The sequence below is a fragment of the Lonchura striata genome, chromosome 8, assembly GCF_050655825.1.
Source record: "Lonchura striata isolate lonStrDom1 chromosome 8, ASM5065582v1, whole genome shotgun sequence".
NCBI lineage: Eukaryota > Metazoa > Chordata > Aves > Passeriformes > Estrildidae > Lonchura > Lonchura striata.
In genome coordinates, this window is record NC_140710.1 from 17,994,032 (window position 1) to 18,018,742 (window position 24,711).

At 43.8% G+C, this 24,711-nt stretch overlaps 3 long non-coding RNA genes across 5 annotated transcripts in view; 2 read left to right on the top strand and 1 right to left on the bottom strand.

Annotated features, from left to right (window-relative positions):
- Nucleotides 1-292: 292 nt before the first annotated feature.
- LOC146766760 (uncharacterized) lies at nt 293-3,483 on the bottom strand. Its single transcript, XR_014957086.1, has 3 exons — nt 1,891-3,483; nt 1,689-1,818; nt 293-615 (listed from the first exon to the last, which is right to left on the bottom strand). It is a non-coding gene; the product is annotated as an uncharacterized LOC146766760 (long non-coding RNA).
- A 6,228-nt stretch (nt 3,484-9,711) lies between these two features.
- On the top strand, nt 9,712-15,178 carry LOC146766761 (uncharacterized). 3 transcript variants are annotated; one of them, XR_014957090.1, is made up of 5 exons: nt 9,712-10,656; nt 10,797-10,875; nt 12,380-12,436; nt 12,801-12,990; nt 14,913-15,178. It is a non-coding gene; the product is annotated as an uncharacterized LOC146766761 (long non-coding RNA). The 3 variants fall into 3 exon arrangements; XR_014957089.1 differs by having other exon boundaries at nt 10,797-12,990; XR_014957088.1 differs by having other exon boundaries at nt 9,712-12,990.
- A 2,924-nt stretch (nt 15,179-18,102) lies between these two features.
- LOC146766762 (uncharacterized) overlaps nt 18,103-24,711 on the top strand; it is a 31,933-nt gene continuing 25,324 nt past the window's right edge. Inside the window, exon 1 of the long non-coding RNA XR_014957091.1 lies at nt 18,103-23,229. This is a non-coding gene — a long non-coding RNA (uncharacterized LOC146766762). The remainder of the gene's footprint in view (nt 23,230-24,711) is intronic.

Sequence of the window (24,711 nt, forward strand, 5' to 3'; positions counted from 1 at the left end):
GTGTGCTGTTAACCTCACGTGTAAAATTTTCTTGCATAACTTCGTGTGAATTAATGGTCATAGAGTCTGAATTCAGATTCAGTTAAGCTGGATGTGCTGGGATTTGAAGGCAATTACTGGATATACATGAAGTTAAAGATGGGGTGTGTGCAGATCAGGATGTTGTTCTCAGCCACTTTGTGGGCTGTCAGGAAGAAAATAACCAGAGGCTAATGTTAGCTGAATTACTTAAGAATGTCCTCCCATATCAACCTGTATTGGAGCCCCACAACATTCCCACATAGAAGTCCTCAAAATTTCAGTGCTCATTTATTAATGAGCACAGTTACTCCAGTGAGTCCCTCTGAAAAGGGTCAAGTAAAGTCCCATTACAGCCATTCCAGTTTGCACATTTAAGTGCTGTAGCACAAAAGACAAACAGTCAGGACAGGGCTTCTTGGCTGCTCCAAGCCCTGCAGGTTGTGTCCAAAATGCCAAAGCATCTGTAGGATGCTCTCCGTGGGTCCTACCAGAGCTGGGAAACGAAGGGTTCCTTACATCAGTGTGATGTGCCGGGCAACAGAGCTCATTTCTGGGAAGGGCAGGCAGGATTTCTCTCCAAGGCTGATAGATACTCTGCTTTGTGGGGCAGAAAGAAAAACCCTTACACCAGCTTGGTTTTTTGCATCAATGAATACACAGTACAGGCTTTGGCAAAATGTCACAGGACCTGGAGGAGGGTACTGTGAGGGACCCTGGAGCCTGGGTGTGGCCTTGCTGTCTCTCTGCCCAGCATGCACCCATCCTGGGCCACACAAGTCATGCTGGCTCTGGCTCTGTGGTCACCTCCCCAGGTGCTGGCCTTGCCATGTCCGCTTACATACAAGTGCTCCCGATAAATATTGACCAGAGAATTTAGCATAAATATGCAATGAATCTATGAGCTAGTGGGAAATGTTAAACCAAACATATTTAGGACAGAGGCTTTCAAAACAGGCCAGGAAAATTCTTTTTCCAGCAAGAGGTGATATGCGCCTATTCTTTCTTCAGCTGGCTAAGCAACAGCGGGAGTGTTTCCTACTAAACAGCCTCATTAGCATAAGAATAACTACAGGGTAAATTTTCAAGCTCATTCCAAGTGAATTCAAAGGGAGGGGGGGAAATATTCTTTTAATATGCGCAACTCATGCAAACAATGATATGAAACTAATTCATTTCATCATATTATCACCATATCATATTAACTTAAAAGAAATAATAATGCAACATGGAAATGTTTGCATATTAGAGAGAACTCTCATTGTACCCTATTAGCACCATATCGTATTAGTATTAGTATTGCATTAGGCTATTATGCTACAGTGCTAAAATGATGAAATCCCACTGTGAAAACTGATATTGAATTCTTGTAATGTTTCGGAACCATTTTTAGCACTGAATATAAATAATTCATGGGAGCATATCTAATGAATTGGTGAAAACCCCCCATCCCTTGACATTGTGAGAGTATTTATGAATGTAAAGTCATGAACAGGATTTTTTTTTTTTTTAATGGAGATGGGCTGGGACTGAAATATCTGGCTTATCACTTGACCCAGTGTGCTTATGTCACACAGAGCATCAGGTTGAGTAGCCACATTTCTCAGTTAACATGGCAAAGGTGGTGTCTAAGAAGTGGCCTGTTCCAGGATCAGGGGTGCACAGCTCACCTTTCCAGATGAGCTGTCTCCATAATGGACTGGGACCCGCAAGCAATGAGACCCTGCCCAGCACAGGGTCACTGCACTAATTCCACTCTAGTCCATCTGCACTGGCTTCTTGAGTTGTTAAGATCTGAAACTAATGGATAAATGCTAATGAGATAATATGAATTTACCTTGCAGGCTTTTATGGAACGATCCTTTCACTTACCCAGCATTTGGTGCTATGCTGCGATTGCAAGAGTAGTTATTACCACAAGCAGGGCTGAACTTTGTTTTATGCAGATGTATTGCTGGCAGACTGGATCCCATGACTCTTTAGGAAAGCAGAGGGCTGTATGATGAACTAGTGAGAATTAACTCAGCCTTTAAGGGCCTCATGAGGAACAGCTGAAGCAGACAGCATTGCCTGTCCCTGTTCCTGGCAAGAGGGAGCGGTTGTGCTGGCACAGGAAGCAGGTGAACTGTGTTCTGAGTTAGTCACTGATTTATGACCTAAATTACCATCACCTCATTCCTTTCTTGCTGCTCTCAAGCATCTCTTGGCTTATGCTGCAGATCTCTCCTCTCTCTCCTCTGGCACCCTGCATCTGTGTTTGATTCCATGCAGCACTGATGATTCTCAATCTAAACCATGCTGCTGCATGACCTATAGGAGAAATGGTAACAGAGGACCCCTTCACAAATCCTTTAGTTTCTTTCTCACTGAGGTGTAAATTCAGACTAGGAGATGCAGGGAAAGCAAAGCTGGATGACTGTTTTCACTGCTTTCCAAAAGCACACGAGGATACCAGCATGCTGTACCCTGCCTGCCAGGCTCAGAGAGAAGAGCCCATGTATGCCATGTCTTGAAAGTTTACTGTGCTCTTCAGGCTTGTCCTTTCTGCAGCAGTCTGGGATGCATCTGTGCTTGCAGTGGGAAACATCAATCAGGTGGGAGGAACAACTGGTTTCAGTGCAAGAGGCAGCAGTGTGGAGGAAGTTTCTCTAAAGGTCATCAGGAGTCACACACTCTCAGTACTTTCACCTAGTCTGGAGATTTCTAGAAAAGAAAATACAGCAGCAAGCTGGGGATGTTTTTGGTTTTGCAGGATACAAGGTCAGTGTGTTGTGACCTTGTTCAGAGCAGAGAAGGAGCTGATGGAGAGTGAGATCCCAGGACCAGCATTATGCAGAGTAAGAGTAGGTGAAGAAATATGAACTGTATCCTGTAAGCCTTGACAGATGTTTTATGCACATGGCTGTTTGCTTCACAACTGGCCTGAGATTGCTCAGGAGAAGTTTGATGGTAGGGTAGTGGGGGAGTGTTTGTTTTCTCTCTGTTCATTTTTTTCCCCACGCACAGTTTTGGTTTTCTATCCTTTCCTCTAGCAAATACTGCTGTAATCATTGCAGAGATGGAGAGTTCTGTTTAGCTCCTATTTTTGTGTTCAAAACTGGAAAAATTACAAGTGCTTGAAGTTTATCCTGGCCAGTTCAGCTCCTAGTTTTCACTGGTGATATTAAATTACACATATGTTGCTAGTGAAAGTAATTTCAGTTCTTCCTGTAGTCAGTATATAAAGTGTATAAATAACATGTTTGAGAGCTGCTTTTTTTTTTTTTCTGTGCTGTATTTTTCTGCTAAGTCAAATACCAGACCTAACATTTATTTATAAGGTAGGTAGAAGAGAATTTTCCTCTGAGAATAGCAGAGACACTTCAGTATTCACTTAATTCATACTAAAAGCAATGGATTTTTTTACGGATGGACCACAGTAGCAACACATGCCATCTCTACATCAGCAAATAAACACATGTACTTATTTCATTTTTTTACAGATAGATAGGAAGGAAATGGACCCTAAGTTAACTAAACAGTCAATATTTTTTTGCTGTGCTTCCAAAGCAGTATTTTAAATAGATTCAAGCAGCTTGTTGTGGCTTACTGAATTTGTTTATATGGGTCAGTATGGCCTAATTTTTCATGTGGAAGCTCTTCTCCAATTATACCTGTGAGTTCATTAATTTTTCCATAGCTATAAATATTGGACATTTACAAAATGCACCTTAACCTCCAAACATTTACTCCTACAATTATCATCAAATGTTGTGGTAAGCTGGAAACACCTGTTGCTAGTGAAGATCACCATACTTTGCTGGAAAAGTGAGTGAGTTTGTGAGATGCTCCCTGTGCCCAGGAAGGAAAAATCTGTGCTCCTGCACACACAGGAGGCCAGTCCTGGTCTTGGGGCACAAGCAGCCCCCAGAGATGGAGCCCGCGGGGGGGTTTGCAGTCACTGTCTGCACTGGGGCTTGGTCTGAGCACTGTGGAGGGCACGTCCCTGGCTGATTTCCCACCTGTCCTTGCTGGTGGCACCTGCCAGGCTGCAGAAGGGGGAGCTCCCATTCTGGGGAGATGCAATTTCCTCTGCCCATAGGGTAAACTGCCTCCTGTGAGCTGTTTGCCAGTGAACAGGTATCCCAGCTTTAGGAAATGCCTTTTCCATTGTTAACTAAGAATTGCCATTTTTAGTTTAGTTTAGTTTAGTTTCATCTGGCTGTTGCAGTGAAATATCTAATAGAAAATATTATTGCAGATTGGACTGTTTCAGTGCTGGCATTATTTTTGACATTCATGAATAGTTCTTTCTGTAGCATATTGGATCTCCCACAGAGACTGGTATTCAAACAGCCTACTGTTTTCTGGGCACAAGTGTTCATGTCTGCTTGCCACTCTAGAACCCTATTTTAATCATGAGTTTGAAGCTTAGATTTTGTTTCTGCTACCTGTGTATGAATAAGACTGCTGAGATTCTGCTTTTACACTTGCTTGCATTTGGCTGCTGTGGGGATAGGAATGGTTGCTGTATAAGTTAGCAGCTTCCAAACATGTTTTGCTATTTCAGTATTCCACAGCTCTGTGCTTCCTATCATCCCCCATAACTGAGGACTGCAGGCTTCTCCTTTGCTGCTGCAAGTTTTGGTCCCACTGCAGGTGAGGGAGATACATCTGCATGGCACATTGCAGTAGGGTATCAGGAATAGCCCAGTGGGTCCGTGAAAGAGCCATCAGACACATAGATTTCCCTTCTTTTTGGGTAGCCTGAATTGCTGTACATTTCCCTGGGATGCAGAGACACTCCAGTGATAATTGAGTTGTATTTCTCTAGGAAAAACTCTTCTTGGGTGTGCTGTACTCCTTCATCTTGCCAGGGATCACTGAGAGACCAGGGCAAGGGCCAGTGTTCCAGACTGCGCCCCTTAATATCTGTCCAACCCCTTTTCTTCTGTACCTGTGATACACCTCCAACATACATTCATCTAGCCTTTGTTTTCCTGTTCATTCATGTTTCTGATGCCAAAAATCTAAAGCCAGACCCTCAGTAGTATTGACCTCCTTGTGCCTGTGTCTGTTTCTAAATAGCAGGGGGGAGAATTTCTATCAGAATCAGAAAGTACATGGGTTGAAGATGTCCGTAGCTGTGTGTGAGCTGGATTGAAAACAGCTCAGCTCCTTAAAAACTCAGTTGGGTTTATCATGGAGAATCTAGCAAACTTGTCTTGTTTTCCAGAGCATCTCTTAAATAAGTGTGTGCTCAGCCACCAAGGCAGGCCTCAACCTGAGCTCTTAGGCTGGGACCATGAGCAGAGCTGGAGAAGCCTGGATGCAGTGTGGGATTAGTGCCTCTGTGCAAGGTGCAGCAGGGGGTGGTGTGGTGATGAGGTGGGAGCCAGCCTCTCTTCCCAGCACCGACAGGATGCTGAGAGTGGGTGAGCCCTGCCACCCCAGGCAGGCAAATGGGACAGTACCAGCACCGCTCCAAGGTGTAAAAATGGTGGGTCTGCAGAAGCTGCCTTTGGTTTTTGGAAAACAAAAGCCACAATCTTAGGAGGCTTCAGGAATCTGAGCAGTTTTTCAGAGCATTTGGTTTAGATAAATAGAAGTCATAAGCATAATCTATTTTTTGCAGTGAGTGCTCATCTGATTAAATGCTCATCTGATGAAATGAGCTATGCCGTGTCACTACTGGAAAAATTTCTTTACATGGAGGAAGTTCTGGGTGCTCATTTACTGCACACAAAAATTTCTCAGATCAGTGACTCTCCAGTAGCTCTGCTATTTGAAAGGAGCACCAAGATTGGTGCAGTGATAGAGAGAACCATACACTTGTGAACAGTCACAGATGTGACAGTGAGGGGGCAAAATCAGGGATATGAAATGGGTCTTGGGCAGATGTTGAGATGGTTCTGAAAACAGTTGATGAGCTGGAAGGTTAGTCTCGTAGAGGGATGGGAAGATTGTGCTGGTGCCCAGTTCATGAAGGGACTAAAGCCAGGAGGGAGCTGCATGCACAGATCAGTGTGTGTGGGGGTGGACTTGGTGAGACTGCTGGGCCCACAGTCAATCATGCCTGGACAGAATTTATTGGCACTATGGAAGGGCACCCATTCATGTAAGGAAAGCAATGGCTTGGGAAAGCAGACTCTAAATTGTCATTGGAAGCTTAGTCCAAGTCATGGCCTGGCCCTGCTTTTGATGAACTCCTGCCATGACCTGGGATAAGGTTTAACCCCAGCTCCTGAGACAGGATTCACCTGCCAGTGCAGGGGGACAGCCCATGCCCTGGCAGGACCCTGGCAGGCAGAAGATGCTCTACACCTTCTGCAGCACAAGGCTCTGCCAAGTAACAGCAAAGGCAATGGTAACATGCCTTTGGATTTCATGTGGATTTCATGTGACTTTAACAGGCTTCTGCACAGAGAAAGCACCTTGCACATGGCAGAATAATATCTGAATTTCTCAAAGTCAAATTACAATCAAATCTTGATAATTTGTGCCCATAAGTGAAGATTCAGTGAGAATAACAAAACTTTTGCAAGTTATGGAGTAAGTGGTACACACATTTAAAAAGTCTGGCTAATGCATTACGGAATTCATTATCACCTTACAAACTTCACACTCTGGAAAAGGATGAATGCTCTTAATTCATTTATTTTGACAAGGTTTGTTTCTTAAACATCTTTTGTTATAGCTGACAAGTTTGTACTGTTAAAAAAAGAAGTAATGAATCATAATTAAGGAGACATTCTAATAGCCCCTTTTTAGCAAGCCTGTGCCTTTTTTTTTTTTGTTACAGCTTGTAGAAGGTGTGGATAGAAGTGATTGTGGCACTGCACTCTGCTCACAAAAGCTGCTGATGCAGCCAGTGCCTGGGAAGTCCTTTCTGCAAAATAACAATTGCAGTGACTCCATTTGTCCTTCTGTTTAGGAGCTGCTGCTTTTTACAAAATTGAGAAAGTAAACGAACAAAATAGTTCTCATTTGGTATAATATCTTAGGGGGGAAAAAGGTTAAAAAGGAATCTTTTCTGTCATGAGGAGGGTATCTCTGCCACTGATAATGTGCCCATGGAAAGACTTTGACTGAATGTTTGTTGCTATTCTTAAAATCAAGCTGTTTTGTTCACTGCTAACATATTGTATCTCATTGAATAAGAAATACGGTTTGGAGGAAAGCAGATCAGATTTGCAGGTCAGAGGCTCTGCAAAAATGGGATTTGAACCTAAGCATAGCAACCTTGAGGCAGGGCTGCCCTTCCTTGAATGCCAGATGTGCAGTGAGGGTAATTAGCAGCGCCCACGCCGGCGCTGGTTGGGATGGCGAGCGAGGCGAAGGTCAGCTCCTGGCAGGGATCTTCATGCGGAGACCTGGCCCGGGCTGCGCGCTGGAGTTTGTCTTTCCTGCCAGCAGCACAGTGTCACAGGCACCTGTGTCTGCCTGTGCTGCTGTAAACCCGTAACCAACTACCACAGGTTAACACCGAGGAAATAACTGCAGTCTTTTCGAGGAAATGGGACTGTCAATATAGCAAGATTCCTGAATTTTGAATTCAGCAGTGATTGCTATTACAGAGATGCCATTAGATGAGTATCATTTTGTCAATTAACCTTTTACAATTCATGGTTTATTATAGCCTAGAACAATCCACTTTTAAATACTTTTTTTTTTAACATGACTCTTGCTGCTTTAAATACTTACTACCTGCTCTTTAGCCTTTGAACATAGACTGTTATACTTACTTAGCATAATGTATAACCCTAGGTCACAAAGCTAAAGAAAACCTGTTTAATTTATGGAGGATTTCATTGTAGCTGAATATTTTGAAGAATTTTCTAACTTTCTGATGGCATTCAGGCTGACCAAGGATACAAATGTATCTGTGTTCCTAGGTCCAGCCACTTTACCCTACTATAATTTAAGCTTTTAATTTCACAACCTATGGTGCCCTGGCTACTTAGCAAAAGAAAAAAGCATTCTCAGTGAAAACTGTAATAGAGAATTCTTCTGCTACAGCAGATAAAATGACAATGACCAAGTAATTATCATAAAAATTATTATTTTCTAAAAATACTCTACTTTAAAAATAAAATCTCTATTGTAGGAAAGGGAACAGACAGTAGTTTTGATGAAAAACACTTGAAAAGATGGTGATATGTTACTTTGCTATATAAACACAATTTTTTTTTTTTTTTTGCTAGAAATAGTGTTGCTGTAGCTGCAATGGTAAAAGGGTAGGAGAGAGGAAAGGTTTGTAGAGAGAAGTAGTATTTTTTATTAGAACAGTTGATATAGATGAAAAAAACCCAGAAATGCTTTCAGAGGGCTTGTGTGACTGAGACTTTTCCTTTTTTTCCCCCCCAACTATATCAGCTGGTCTAATAAAATATACTCTCTCTGCCTGTGAGCCTTACTGTTTTTGTATATAGCTGTTTCTGTGCATGTAATTTGTGTGATTTTTGATTTGTGTGAATTCTACAATTATCGAAACTGGTATATTCAGTAAAAGTTGATTATCAAATACTAAAACAATTTAAATGCTTCCTTCAAATGCTGAGAACTTGGGATTGGCTTTGTGTGTGAAAGAGGATAATTGTAACCTATGAAGGAACTGCACACAAATAATAAAATGTGGTCAACTCTTCCTTTCAGCAGCTTTGAAGCAGCAGTAATCTAACAAAGCACCTTGCTCTTGCTGTGCTGACAATGAGTCCAGTGTACAAAAAAAGAAATTAAACAAAAAAAGACATTTTAATTTCAAGGTTCACTGGAAAAAACATGAAAAAAAAATCAATGTTTGCCAAAGAGAAAGACAAACTCTGAAGGGAAATGAAAAAATGTATTTACAAGATTCAAAGAGAACTCTATAAATAATGGGACAATAAAAAAAAGGAAATAAAATATTTGTCCCTCTTAACTCTAAATATGCAGGTAATATTCCCACTAAATCTAGTATTTGAAATGGCCTTAAGGACTCATCCAATTATATTGTTATCAAGAAATTATTAGGAAAAGCAAAATAACCTTCAGATCAAAGGACTATTTGGAGCAGTCACATCTCCAGTGCTGGAGGCTGTGGAAGCCCTGCAGGTTGCCCGCAGGACAGGCAGGGCTCCTGAGCAGCTCCGTGCCCTGGGGTGGTGGCACCAGGCTCCTGGAGCTCTGCATGGTGGCCGTGCTCGGGAGGTCCAGACAGGCTGGAACCCTTCTGCTCCCAGGGCTCAGGCTGTGCCTTGGCCATGGCCAGGCTCCCTGGGGCCTCGTGCCCGGCCACAGAGGCTGTGGCCACCCTGGCCACGGCAGGGACAAGGCCACCCCATCTGTGCTCACCCCCTGGGGTGGCCGTGTGCCCCAGGCATGGTGAGCCCGCACACCCAGCCCTGGTGCCCGTCACACCCAGCCCTGGTGCCCGTCACACCCAGCCCTGGTGCCCGTCACACCCAGCCCTGGTGCCCTGCATACCCAGCCCTGGTGCCTGTGCACACCCAGCCCTGGTGCCCGTCACACCCAGCCCTGGTGCCAGTCACACCCAGCCCTGGTGCCAGTCACACCCAGCCCTGGTGCCAGTCACACCCAGCTCTGGTGCCTGTGCACACCCAGCTCTGGTGCCCATCACACCCAGCCCTGGTGCCCTGCATACCCAGCCCTGGTGCCCGTCACACCCAGCCCTGGTGCCCATCACACCCAGCCCTGGTGCCCTGCATACCCAGCCCTGGTGCCTGTGCACACCCAGCCCTGGTGCCCATCACACCCAGCCCTGGTGCCCGTCACACCCAGCCCTGGTGCCTGTGCACACCCAGCCCTGGTGCCTGTCACACCCAGCCCTGGTGCCCGTCACACCCAGCCCTTGTGCCTGTGCACACCCAGCCCTGGTGCCCTGCACACCCAGCCCTGGTGCCAGTCACACCCAGCCCTGGTGCCCTGCACACCCAGGCTGCAGCCTCGGCTGTGCCAGTGCAGCCCTGCTGCTGCTCTGCTGCTGCTCACACTGGCACTGAACCCATTAGCACCAAATGCTTTATGGAACCACCTTCCTCGTGGCCACCCCCGTGTTCCTGGAGCCGTGTGAGAGTGAGGGCAGCAGCAGCAGCATCTCCTCAGCCCTGTGGACAGAGGCACATGGGGCTGGCTGCACAGCTCCGATGTCTTCAATGCCATTCTGTGCTCCAACGGTGCCTGGGAGCCCAGCCTGAGCCTGCATCTCATCCATGACTGCATCATTAACTGCAAATGGGTTTTGATTAGATTCCCCAACATGTGGTATTTTCCCGTGGGTGATTCAGGGATGAACAGGGTCAGTCTCAAGAGTGTAGTGAGGGGTGTTGGGGTGACGCCTTCTCTACCTACACCTTCCTCCCAAGGCTGCTTTCCTCTGAGACTGAATTGGTTTTCCACAAGCAGTAGTGCCAAAGATCAGGCCTAGCCTCTCTGCCAGGTCTCTAATGCCTTTCTCCCTATTAGTTTTCTGATATTCAGCTATTGGAGCTTTCAGTAAGAATGTTTAGGTCTTATATATACTTTGTCTGACATATAAAACATTTAATAAACTTTATCCATTTAATTCTCCCGCAGTGTGCAGTGTGCTGAAGTGGCATTATCTTCACTTCACTGATAAGAAGATTTACATCCACAGAAAGCCAGACTGGAAGCTCTGGGGTAAGGACTGGGCCCAGAACTCAGATGTGTGATAACCAGCTGCCTGCTTACGGTGGTAGCTCGAGTGGATCTGTCTCACCCCAGAGTGACCCTGAAGGTCAGGCTTGGACTCCCTTATTAAAGGCACCTTTTTGTTCCAGGTTTGGCTAAACCTCATTCAATGTGGGGGCTGTATTGGCCTTAGCTAAAGGCTACCCTTCATTTCAGATGACAGAGCAGGTAAGCTTCCTTAGGAAACCAAAGGGGCTCTAAACTGATGAGGAGGTATGGATCACCAGCTGTGAGACAGGCATGTGTACAATTATTCAGAAATTATCTTCTAGGTGCATATGCACAGTGATGCTTCTGTAAAAGAGAAATGAAGCAGCACAGCAGCTCAGGGAGGGAACAGTACAAGTGTTGTCCACTAAATATTCCCATGACTGTGGCCTAGAGGAAAGTGACAAGGGATAGGATTTATTGGCTAACTCCTGACTTGTGGTAAAGAACTGTAAGAAAGACCTCATATCTGATATTTAAGCGGGTAAGTGGGAATTCATCCTGAACCCAAAACCAAAACCACTTTATTCGATTTTCCTAACTCAAAAAAGCCAACTTGGTTTGGTTTCCCCCCCCTTTTTTTTTTTTTTTTGGTGTTTTTTTGTTTTGTTTTGTTTTGTTTTCCTGGTGAATTGCATGTATCAGAAGGGATCACAGTACTTAATTTATAGCCACTATGTTGGACTGCCTAATCAACATCAAAACCATTTACAAACTGTAGGTTGACCTAAGCATATCAACTATCCTCTGCTGTCCTCAGCCCTCCAGAGCATGCAGTGATGCTCTTGGGTTTGGAAATGGTGTTGGTGCTGCTTGGCTGGTTTGCATCTTACTCCAAGAGGCCTTTAAAGAACTCAGCTCCTGAGATAGACAGAAATTTAATGATTTAAGTGAAGCAATGTCATGTCAGCTGAAGAGTTGGTTCAGGGTCTGTAAATATGATCAATGCACTGAATATCATTCAGCTTGGATTCACAACTCTGGGAGGAGAAATCAGCTCTTACTGGACAAGGGGATTTTATACCAAATAATTAGGCTAAATGAAGCTGTTGCACAGAATGGTGGCAAAAAGCCTCATTTTGTTGGCATGCTATTACATCACATAATACATGAATGTGTTGCAGTAGGTGCTGCTTTCTCCATCCAAATTTTTTATTACATCCCTAACCATTGACACTTTATTCCTTGCCAATTCCTCTGCTCCCTTCTCTCATGCTGGCAAAAATATAGCAGGAGACCCTAAAGCTGTAGGCCTTGGCAGGATCATGTGAATCTGCTGAACACATACATGCTGATTAATTCATTGCCTTAGCAACTGGAAAGTCTCAGATTATTCTTCCTCATTTATTGGCCCTTTCAGAGTTAATGTGAACAGCAATGATCATGCATGGGCAAAATACAGCAACCGTTAACTGACTGCACCTGCAAGGGCCAAAAAACTCCTTTAATCCCAAAAGGTTACCTGTTTCACACAAGTCAGACATTCTTTGGAACACCAGCCCAACAGCCATACTACATATACTGACTGTACATGTCACCCAGCTAAATTTTACAGGGTGGCACAAGTGTCCATGTACAACACACACACGGCTGCTCAATGTGCAAGGGGGAGGGAATCTGGCTTGTGGAAAGCAGTGTGCAGATGGAACCCTTGATTGTGCAATTCACCTTTGTTTCTTCTCAGAAAACTCATGGATCTACAGAGGAGGAGATGTCCAGGGTGTTCCTCTAGGCAGGGCAGGTGGGTGCCTGTCTGGGTGTATTGGCCACTGGCAGCAGCCTCACCAGTCCCACACGGTGTGCAAGGTGGCAGCTGGAGCAGGGTGACACACCCTGTGCAGCTGGGTGACACACCCTGTGCAGCAAGGTGGCAGCCGGAGCTGGGTGACACCCTGCCGGCCGTGGTGGCCGTGCTGCCCTGGCTGCCGTGCTGTGAGGAGCTGTGCCGACAGCCCCGTGCTCCCCTGGAGCTCCTTCCTAATGAGGGAAGTGCAGATGGGCTCGCTGGGTATTGAGTAAACACTGCGAAAGGAGCCGGTTCAATAGATGGGGATGTCTCTGTTCAAGTACAAACATTATGTTTGTGTTTCATTCTTTTAATTTAGCTTTTATAGTGCTTATTAAAACAGCATTCTTGGCCGAACCCTTGATGCCTGATGAGCGTGTTCCTTGACTCAGAGTCCAAGAATGAAAATCTCTCCAGCTCTGCTGTAATGGATCATGGCAGCTCTAGACTACTTTTCATGGCTTTCTGCGTGGCTTTTACTCAAGAGTGACGCCCTGTCCCTCATTCAGGTAATTTTGTTACTGAGGACATCTAAGCAAAGAATCTAAGATTACCTGATTCTCCAAGGTGTCTTTCATCTAGATCCAAAGGCTGTCATGTGAGCATCTACACATACATCAGTCCTAGAATAGAAGCCCTGTCTGTTTCTTCAGGGAGATTTTCCAGAAAGTCCCCTTTTCTCTGATAATCTGCAGCTGTGGGCTCCCTGTGCAGCTGTCCTCACACATTGTATAGTGCTTTAAAACCTGAAAATACACAGGAAAAAAGCACTCCCCCTTTTGCTCTGGCAACTTTCAAAACCTGCCAGCCCTGGAGCAGATTCTCCTGCCTGTTTTGGGGGGCCCACGCCAGCAAAGGGTCCTGTCGTTCCCAGAAAGTACAGGAAGGTCCCAGAGCTCCTTTTGCTTTCTCTATGAAACCTACAACATTTTCACCACCTCTAAAGTAGCTGCTTCTCTCTTTTTCTATTTTTGTGTAAACACAAGCTGCCCATTGCTAAACTCCGAGCTTAAATATCTAAGTGCTGTCAGGAGGAATCTACATTTGCTTCAAGGCAATTAGGTGACTCATGGCTGTGTCCTTTCTTCAGCTGCATGGAGCAAAGTCAAATCTCCCACGGCTGGATGAAGCCAATTCCCAGCCATCCCTCTATGAATAAGCCCAATACAAATGCCTAGAAACATTTCCCAGACTGAACTCAGAAATGTGCTCCTCAACACAGAGCCACCATATTAAAGGTGTTGAAGTGCAAGCTGTGTAAGCCTGAGGGAATGTACAGAGCTAATGAAAGGAATGCTGCATACTCCAGACTTTTTAGAGTACCACATGAAAGAGCATCTGGATTTCTTCAGACTTTTTTCATGTCTGTGAAAACTCTGATGATTTACTAATAAATAGCTAACAGCCTCTTACTCTGGTGAGACAATTCCGTACTGGGAGATTTACTTTAAAATTGCAACTGCTGACTATCAGATATGGTTTGAGGGTATTGGTTTTGAAGGCAAGTATTTTTCCCTACATACTCCTTCCACTGCCCTTCTTAAAAGATGCACCATTTCTTGTGAGTATTCGGGGTTGGGGGGGAGGGGGGGAATTGAGTTTCAGGCTATGGTTTTTATAAAAATAATGTAATATACCCTGGAGCTCAGAGACTACTGAGGTTGTATTAATTGATGTCCAGAGATGAAGAAGTCTTCTATTTTAAATTGGTCCTCCTTCTGCAAGAGGCATGCAATGATAAGAGGGACTGTCAGCAGAGTACCAGGCAAATGTTTCCATGGGCCAAAGGACTCTCCCTTTCCGTAGAGCTCTTTTTGGAAACAAGCAGCTATCAAATCAAAACATATTTACTTCATGCAACAAGTAGTGAAAAGACTGATGTTTGCAAATGCCCAGTACAAACAACAAATTTTTGCCTCTAATTGACTGGTTTCCACAAATGTATTTTAATGTTTTTTTTAATCGTTAGAATATGGGCAGGGGGAAAAGCCAATGTTTTAGAAGCTCCCTTCAGCCAGATAAAGGTGAGGAATTAATGCTATTTCAAGTCAATATTCTTCCCAAAGAACTCTGATAACAGTAGTTAGTTAATATTTTTGTTTCTGCTTGTTTGTGGGAGATCACATTAGGTTTGTCTTCAGCCTGGTTTGCTTGAACAGCACAGATAACCCAGCTTAAATACTTATTTTGGTCAAGCAGCACTTCAGAAAATTACTGATGCTGCCTTTGAAAGCTCTGCCTATTTTACAAAGGGGGGGAAGGGGAGATTACTTAAAAGTCAATGGTATGAAACTAACTAGGTATATTTGAAATATTGATTACATATATCTTCCGAAATAGGGTAATGGGATATTCCTAGATGCTATATGCATGTTTATACATCTCTGAAATGTTTGATTAATGTGCACCTAATCTTTCTTTCTGTTAATAGACCATCATATTTCTTACTAAGGAATGAATTATTCGACCTCTGGTACAAGTGGCTGAGAGAACACCATTTATAATGCTGCATCTTCGGCTAGTGTTTCTTCAGCAAGTAATCTTTGACCTGGGGAAGCTGTTTCACTGAAAATGACTAATTTTGCCAATTTTATGTTTTGCTTTGAATATGTTTTTCTGGTGGCAGTTTAATCTATCCTAAAAGACTTTGTACTTTACAATATTGGTAAAACATAAATAGAAAATAGACAAAGGAAATCCTTCATGAAGTAAAACTTCAATTCCATTTGTGGAGATGTTATCCCAGAACTCTGAATTTGGAAGTGCGAAGTGATGTATTGGTATGCAGAAAGTTAAAAACAAAACAAAACAAAACAAAAAAAAAAAAAAAAAAAAAAGGGAAAAAAACAATCCAGAATTGACTAACTCATGCTTTTCTTTGTCCATAAAATACATTGTCATTCTACACTGGTTTTGAGTTTGCTTTCCATTTTTATTTTAAGATTATCTCACATTTGAGTATTTTCATCATTTTCTATACCACTTGTTTCAAGCAATACCACTTTGCACATCTCTCAAAATTGCTTAGTTAGGAGATTCAACAAATCACAGGTACTGATAACAACAGTTGCTCTCTGCCAGCCTTGTCTGTATCAGCCCCAATCTTGCCATTAAGACTCTATAAGCAGCACTTCTATATGCAGTGATTTTCAAAATTACAGTGCTAAACTTCAAGAAACAGGGATGTTCATCACTTTTGCACATTTGGTTGTAGGCTCAGCTTGAAACACTGAGCATTACACAGGCAAACAAACCATGACAAGCTACAGCTGTGGGACCGGGTGAATTTTGTGGAAAGGCTGCTGAGGGTTAGTTTGCTCCTTGGCAACTTCTATAAGATAAACTGAGCCTTTGCATTTGTGGTTTTGAGAGCTCAGTAAAGATCAATAGGTAACTAAGGCAAAGGTTCAAGCTCTCTGAGTTTGGGTCATAGCCCTGAAGACAAGTCCTAGTGTCCAAATTCTCCTTTGAACCCACAATTAAAAGGAGTGATTTGGAATTTCCATCCACTTTAATGAGTTTCAGATTTCAGCTCAATCCACATTTGACATTCAGAGCCCTTTACAGAATATTTAGTTGTCACTTAAAAGCAGAAGCATTTTAAAATGCAGGCCTTTTGCTTTGAAAACAGAAAACACCCACTAAATCCACCTCTCAGTAAAATCCAGCCTTGCTTTGTCTTCACTTTAGTCTGGGGATGCTTGGGCCTTTTCTGCACTTGGTTTTTCTCTGGAATGACATGAAGTAGCAGTAGGTTGCTAGTAGTGTCTGTTGGCTTTGACATGGAGCTTTTTTGATCCATTTTATGGATTAAAGTTCTTCCTATTGTGTCAACTCTGACTTTTGTAAAGCAGAAGAGGACAACTTTAAATAAGGCTTTTTTCCTATCCCCCTCTTCAGCTCTCTCCAGACCTTAGACCTCCCAAGGGCTTTCGGAAGCAGGGGAAGAGAAATAAATTTTACCCTAGCTGGAGAAGGGTAAAAGAGATGTGATCAGACTATTAATAAGATATTTTAGGACTTCTGTTAAAAGGAAGGTGGAAGGGGGAGGAGAAAGTTTCCAGAAACCATCTGTGTAGGGAGAGCAAAAGATTATGCATAGCTGGAGCATGTGAGATAATGAATTCCTGACCCACCCCTTCTACCTCCTCTTCCTCCTCTTCCCTCCATGCTGTTATCTGGGGAGGTGATAAACTCTCTAATGGTGAAAAAGGTCAAGGAAAGTGTTTGGTCATTTTTTTAAGATAGATATGATTTTGTAATTCAGCCAGCTACTTCTGAGCTGAGAGAGTTGGGAAGGAGCAGCTGCACCTGCCTTAGGGAGTAAGGAAGTACTTGTGTTTAGGGCTGATATTGATACTTTTTAGCTGTGCAAGTACTGTAGTTAGATATGTGTACTTAGCAAATGAAAGGTAAAACAGTCTTCTTCTTGTAGGAAAAAAAAAAAAAAGTCATTGGTTTTTATTCTTAAGAGCTTCTGCTGAAATGGAGAAGTATCTCTGTGGGAAGCATCCACTTCTTTCCCATTAAAAACATTCCAAAAGATTGCCATCTATGCCAGTCTAAAAATCTGGGGTAAATCTCTGCTCTATTTTGAAGTATAAAGAATGGAGAAGAAGCTGGAGAGGGTCTGACCTCCAGTGGGTCTTACCAGTTCTGCCCTGGTAAACCATGGTCCTCTGGTTCGCAAAGGAATTAGAGAAGCCTTGCTTGAGGGAGATGATGTAAGAATTTTTTTTCTGGAGATTTCTAGTCCTCTCTATTTTGAAGGAGTCCTATACTTTGTTACAAAGGAATAAAAAGCAGTTTTTTATTATTTAAGAAAGATAGATCCTAAGAGTTTTTGACAAGCTCAATACTAAAGAAGGGAAAAGGAGCATTGAACATAGCACAGGAAGCTTTGAAAAACTGGCTATTATAGGAAACATTATTGTAAAGTTCATTTCTCTTAAGAACATGCAAAAATGTTCTCTTAGCCATTTTGCTACCTTACTGCTAAGGTCTGGCAGAGGCAACTTCTAAAGTGCAGCTCCTGTTCTTGAGGTGACGTTGAAGCCTGCTGCCACTGGGACTGTGGATGCTGGGCTGGGTGCTTCTTGGCCCGAGCTGGGTACTTGGGTCCTGATGGTCAAAGGGAGGGAGTGACACCAAGCAGGGAGCCCTGTCTGAAAGGCCGGGCCCCTGCAGGCTCCTGGAGCTGCTCCTCCCCTCGCTGGGCCGGGAGCAAGCCCCTCCTTGCCAGGGTGCAAGGTGGGCTCAGAGTGAGCTTCAGGATGGCACCACCAGCTGCTCGTTAATGGAGGGAAAAGGCAGCTGCTGAGGAAGTGCCTGGTTCATCCACATTGGAGCAAAAGAGGGTGTATGAAGCCTCTAAATTTAACACAACTTTAGGAAAGTGTGTCTTTCTTCAGGCTTGCTTGTGAGTCAACAGCTCTTGACTTCCAATAAAGCCGAAGGAAAACCTGGAAAAACAATGCTAAGCTTTTGAGTGAAAAATTCAGACACAAGAGGCAGAGAAATGCAGATACTTTGTTTTCTCCTTGCTCAATTACTTGAAATTTTTCTTTTTTTGAGCTGTGATTTTTATGTTCATAGCCTCTCCTAAGAGAAAGCCCCAGCACCACAGCTGGGCCTTGGGTCTGGGCAGGAGCTGGTGCAGCTGAGCTGTGCGTACATTCCCAAGGGCTGGGGGGACAGCAGTCCCAAATGGTGCTCATATTCCAGGGAAACATGATGGCATGGGAGCAGCACGCAAACCTGCAAGATGGAGCACAACATCTTCTTGCATGGAGTAATAGGCACCTTCCCACAGAAGCAAGTTTTACCTCCCTGAAAATGAGTTTGCCACCATTTTTCTCTTCTATAGCTTCTTGCTCTCTTGTGTTCATATTGATCTGTTCCACTTGGTTTGGTTTTAGAAATAACTTTTTATGCATGCAGCTTGTAACCCTCGGGTCCCTGCTTGTCACTCCTCAGCAGCCAAGGAAGGGCAGGCCAGGGCAGGGTCCTGTGGTTGCTCAGGCACCTCTTGGACTGAGGCTGTAGGGAACACTCCACTTTTAAAAAGATTGTAAGGGGGTAGTTATGCTAAGAATAATGAATATCAACTACTCCAGAGGGAAAACTTAACTGGGTACTTAGGTACCCAGTCTGATAGTTAAACAAGCTTAATTGTCCTTAATTAACTTCTGTTACCTTCCCTTCCTCTCCAGTGGGGCTAATAGCAGAAAGGAGATGGGCCTCTGTAAAGTATCCTACAGAAAGCCTCCTGTAAGGCCTTCACATATCACAAATCAAGCTTTTTGTCCCATGCCCCTTCAGGTAGAAGGTGTTTCAAGTGACAGTGAAACATTAGGAATAGGAAAGGATAGGGCTTTTTCCCTTCCTTGCTGGTTTCTGAAAAGTGTGATTTATAAGCTGTCAATCATTTCCAATGATCTCAGTCCAGTGTTTACTCAAAAATCATGTTTGGTGTAGCTGAAAGTGTTGTTACTAACTGATGAGCAAGTCTGAATGCTGAGAATGAGAAATGATTGACATTCTTTAAGGTAAAGGGGGAGACTCTTCATCCAGCAGAAGCTGCCACTGCAACAGATGCTGTTATAGCTTCTGACACTGATCGTGATGAGTGGTGTGTAATGTCAGTAAAAGATGAGAGGCTACAACAACAAAGTGAAAAAGAAGCCTCTGAAAATGAATCCCATGGCACCCTGGTAGCAGTTAATAGCCATGACTTCCATGGCTAGAAAGATGACTTTAAAAGGTCAGGCATATATTGGTTAACTTATCACCTATTCAGTAAATAAGCACAAGAGCTTGCTAATTAGTGATCTATTATTATTTGACTCTAGGTTATTTTTAAATTTTTAAAAATAATTTTGGTTCCATTTTTCCTATGGCTTTTGGCAAATATTCTCTTTTTATTTCAGGTTCTCCTTTTGGTTAAATATAGTAGATATTTACAGAGAATAATTCATAGCAGTGCTGCACATGGTCCTGAATACTGTGATGCACTCAGGGGTAATGCTGCGTTTTGGGCATCTTGCTAGCAATATCAAACAGCAAGTTTCCATGTGCAGTTACAAACTTTGTCCCTAAGAAGGAGGAACAGGTTTAGGTTATACCCCCTCTCTCATTTTGCTACAGTCCCTTGCCAGGTGTAGGGAGCAGCGTGTTCCTGATGAAAGCACCCAGGAAGCTGACTGGAGTCAGACCAGGACTCCCAGTCCCAAGGAAATCTCCCCTAGCAAGGAACCTTGAGTTACTATGAATGAAGGTCTTTTTTGGGAGTCCTTTTGGAGGTCCCTTTCACTAAACCCAGCAAAATGTTGTTAGTGTTCACTTAATGAACTATAATGTTATCTGCCAGATGGCAGAGTGGGTGGACTTTTTTTATTGTCTTTCTGGAGGGATGTTCATCTTCAAGCCATGATCTAACTCTTGTCCTCCCAGCTTTATTCTTACAAGTGGAATTAAAGTCTTTAAATTGTTCTGTAAGTTGACAAATATTTACACTGCTGCAATGTGTAAATCAGTCCCTTGTATACATTAGTAGTAAAGCTTCATGTGGTTATATCCAGGTCTCTTGACAGTTGTGCACATGGTAAGAATGAAGTGAGAGGAGATCCAGGGCTGAAGTGTGACCCCACCACAGTCCTGTGTCCATGTGCTTGTCCCTGGTGGGAGCTGTGGCCCTGGTCCTGTGATGGGGGATGTTTGCTCTGTTTGCTCCTGCAGTGACCCACCCCCACGGGTGCCCCTCCTGTCTGCCTCACAAGGACAGAGCCCACCGCCCTCAGTGGGGCTCGGCTGGTGGCCAGGCTCCCCTGGGTGCTGCTCAGGAGCCAGCCTTGCCTCTGCTGCCAGCAGGGAAATGCCACAAGGCAGAACACAGTCACCCCCACTTCTGCCCTTCATTTCTCATCCTTGTCTTTTTGTTCCTTTGTGTTTCAACTTCTTTAATTGCTGAACTTGCTGTTGGACTCTGGGCTATCATAATTCTGTTTTCTTTCAATGCAAGAGATCTCAGTGTTGCCTATTTGGGGACAATGTGTTCAACAATGCAATTTTTATTCATAAAAGTGCTTTCCCTCACATGATGAATTTCACATGTGTTTCCCCAGGAGCTACAGCAAATCCAGTTTGAGGGTACATGTTTTCATATGATCAGAGTTTTAAAAAAACCCATAATCTTCCTTATTTTTCTCTTTTCCCATTTTGCTTCCTTTAGGTCTGGGATTTGTGCCCATATCTGTCTACACTCAGCAGGTGCAGAGATCCAGATGCATTCTCAAGGGCTGGATTACTGCTTCCCACTCTATTCTGTTACTGCAGTGCCCCATGAAAACAGCTGTGGAGCTGGGTGACAGGATCTGGGTATGTTTTAAGTGGTTACTGCTGCATTACTCATACTTACTGCCTGTAATCAACAACACTATTTTTGTCTCCCAGTAGTGCAGAGGGTTTGTTGCAGTAGGTTTTTTTTTATAGGCACAGACTCCCTGGATGTCCACAAGAGCCAGGACACAATTCTTTTTCTTTCCCTCCCATTTTGGGGTGTTTGGCCTCACTAGGTAGAGCTCAGGATTCTGCTCCCCAAGGCCCATGCTGTGGTTTGTAAAGCACTTTCACCTGGGCAATAGGAACTGGTGTAGGGAGTCTCTCCCAAAGTTTCCAGTCTGATGTGCTGGCCAGTCCCGTGTTCCCATGCCATGAACTGAGTGTTGAGAGCTGCCTGCTGCACAGTGCCTGGGGCTGCAGTTATTTCAGTCCATGAATTCCACAGACCTTCCTGCCACTGTACCTTCCCCTCCCAGGCAGGAGGCAGGGGGACAACATTTTACTTATTTGTTAGTGAAACAGACAAATAAAACTTTTCAGAAGGCCTCTTGCAGAAGCCTGGTAAGGCACCATTTCTCTCCTCCCAGCTGTGATAGCTGCTAGGTGCTGTGACTTTCCGGAGTTTCTGTAGCTGGCTGCACACCAAACAAGGCTTCCCTTCCTACTCCAGCCTTCCCCTCGGGAATTGTCCCCAGTTCAAAGACTCCTCTGTAGGTCCATGGGCCTTCAAAGAAGACCTTTCCTTTGTACAGCAGCTTTGATACAAATGAACCTCGGAGGTTTAACTGCCAGATAAAAGTAGAGTGCATTAACCCCCACAATTGCTCTAATGAAGCCAGGGTGAAATTGTAAAGTCTGGGTCACAACTAATGGACGAGCCATTAACACCTCCCAGGCACAACAGCACTTAAAAATATCAAACAGAAAATGCATTTAGTGACTTTCAGGTGCAGAGCTGGTCATGGTATTTTGAGAGCAAACCATCATGAAAAGATTGCAATTTCATTGCCTCTCCCCTACTCTGCTTCCTGCCCTACATGTATTTACATTTAAGGTCAACTCTTCACGGGAAGGTTTTTGCCATCATGAATCTGCCAGATGACAGGTAACTTTTGTGTAAGTGCTTAACACTTCAAGAACTCATGTTGAGCCAGAAACTTTATTTCCAAATTTCAGTAATGATTAACAGTTCTATCCAGGCAGGTATTATTGCTGGCTTATTCACTGAATTGATATCAGAAAGGTCTGAGATCCTAGTCTCTCTGAAAAGATATCCTGCTGGTGAGGTAATTTTTTCCTCTGACACCAAGAGACAGGATTAAGATCAGTTGCTTTCCTCCATGATGCTGAATGCCCTGCGTGGATGGGCAGTGGAACCCTGTCCTAGTAAAGAGTACAATTTGCAGATGTTTTACTACAAAAGTTACTGCTCCCTCTCAGTCTACTTTCAGAGACAGAGGAGCCTGTTTAAATAACCTATGTGGTTGCTGAACGATGGAGAATGTTTCAGAGGGCAGCAGGCTTTTTCTGGCAGGGGTTTGCTGCCTTGGACTAGGATTCAAGCTCCAAACATGGCTTTGTGGAGATAAAGACCTGAAAAAAACAGCTCCCCAAAATTCTGTGAGGTTACTTCTTCTGACAGGAATTTTTACAGAAAGCCTGGTTATGCTGCAGGCCTTGTTCTGGGCCTTTGGCACTGACTGCAACCTGGATTATGTTCTCCATAAAACAGAGCTGTTGAGCACTTTTCTTTCTTTCTTTTTTTATATATTTTTTTTTTTTCTTTTCTGGCAGAAAGTGACATGAGCTGGAGCTAGCGGGCGAGCTGACCTCTGTTCCCATGGCTGAGCCCCTCCCTGCTGACACTGCCCATGTGTGGGGAGAGCTCATCCATGGATCTCCTGCCATGCCCTGGGCAGCTGTGCTGGGCACGGCTGGGGTGGCCCCCTTGATCCCTCACTCAGCTCTTTCAGGCACTGTTTCCTTGCTGGGCTCTGGAAAGTTTCCATCCTGGGAGACATTTCTGTTACACTTGGGAAACATTTCCATGCTGAGGCTGAATGCAGTCATGTATGTGGGCTTGCTGCAGCTCCAAGGTAATTCTGCCCACCTGGGAGAGGGTGTGGGTCATCAGGAAAGCTGAGGGGAGCAGCCTGTGAAACTGAAGACACACCAGCCCCTGCCCCAAGAGCTGGATGATTGTATAAGGCTGTAAATGAGGAATTCCCTTCCAGCGCAGCAGTGCTGTGATAAACTGAGTCATAAGCTTAAGCTTTCACCTGCATGTGAAGAGCCTTCCTTCCCCAGATGTGCATCTTTTGCACCAACCTGGCACAGACAGGCCGATGCAAAAGGCCCTGTGAAAGCTCACTTTGCTGTGCTGGCATCTCCTGGAGCTGCAGATGAAGGTATGTTTGCACAAAATGCTCTCTGCTACTCCCTCAGCGTTCTGGAGTGCACAGGTTGGATTATGGAGTTGTAAAGGGAAGATGTATGTCTTAATTACCTGCCAGCAGTTTGTTAGTCTATAAAAGTGAAATACAGAATTGTTATTTAAGCCTTCTTTGTATTATTGTTTTTATACTGAGCAAATAACTCCATACTAAAATTACAAGGTGGGACAAGAACAGTCACTAGCATTCCTGTTAAAACCTCACCCTGCTTGGTAAAATTTATCTCCTGTCTAATTCTCCACTTGCCTGTCAAATTTGTACCCCTATCCACCAGCAAAAGAAGGAACTGCTGCTGTAAAACTACATAGCATTTAGACTTCCAGATGAATCCTTAGGGCATAATTTAAGGAAACAGGGTCATGTGTTGGACACCGTGTCTTGCACGATGGTGTCATTATCTCTTATGTATTAGCAGGCTACTAATGCTGACATCTAATTAGCACCAAGAAACTGATTAACTCTCAATAGGGTCAAGAGAAAGAAGAAAAATAGATCTCAGGCAAGCAATTAGGTCATTTATTTAATAAATTAAAATACTTGTGATTATAAGCTCACTCTGTCATTTTATTTCTGTGCTGCTCAGCTGAAGGCAGAAACAATGATAGAATAGTAAATGTAATGCCACGTTAATGGCAGTTAATTCAAAACACGGAACACAAAATAAACCCACCTGAATTTCCTCTAATGGACAATTTATCATCCAAAACAGATGCATTTATTAAACGAAAAGTTGCATTCCAATACCAGTAAAATAAATGGAGTCTATTCAAATTTCTTATTCTCATGATTGAGCTATTCCACACTATGAAGGCCAAGTACATAAACAATGCTTCAACAAACCTTTGTTATATGGCAGACATTTATGTTTATTGTGTACCTTTTGCAAACTAACCTGAATGCTCAGAAATGACAAGTCAGATAAACTTTGTGCAGGCAGCAGTCACCATCTTTTTATTTATCACCTTTGCCAATTAATTTTTTAAAATAAAGCAATGTAGGTATGCAGTTTGTGGTAGCTGGGAGTGGGGCTGGGCCAAGCCTCATCCCCAGTGGGCTCAGCTGTGAGCAGCAGGTGAGCAGCACTGACAGCAATGAGCCAGGGAGTGACCAGGGGCACTGAGCAGCCACCAAGGGGAACAGAGGGCACACAGGGGCACTGCATCAACATGAGGGTAGAAAAGGCTGGGACAAAGAACAGGAAGGGCAAAGTTTACAGCCTTCTGAAGTGATGTTGCTCTCTATGAGCAGACACCTAAAGCCTTCTGATGAGGTAAGGTGTTACTCTGTGTAGGCTGGAGCTTTCTGATATTGTTTGATGATGGTCTGTGTATTGTGGCCATCTCAACTACAATATACACAGTGGCGTAAGCTGCAACAAGGCAAGACTTTTTTGTTTGTTGGTTTTTGTGAAAATGAAGTAAAAAGCACCTATCTGTT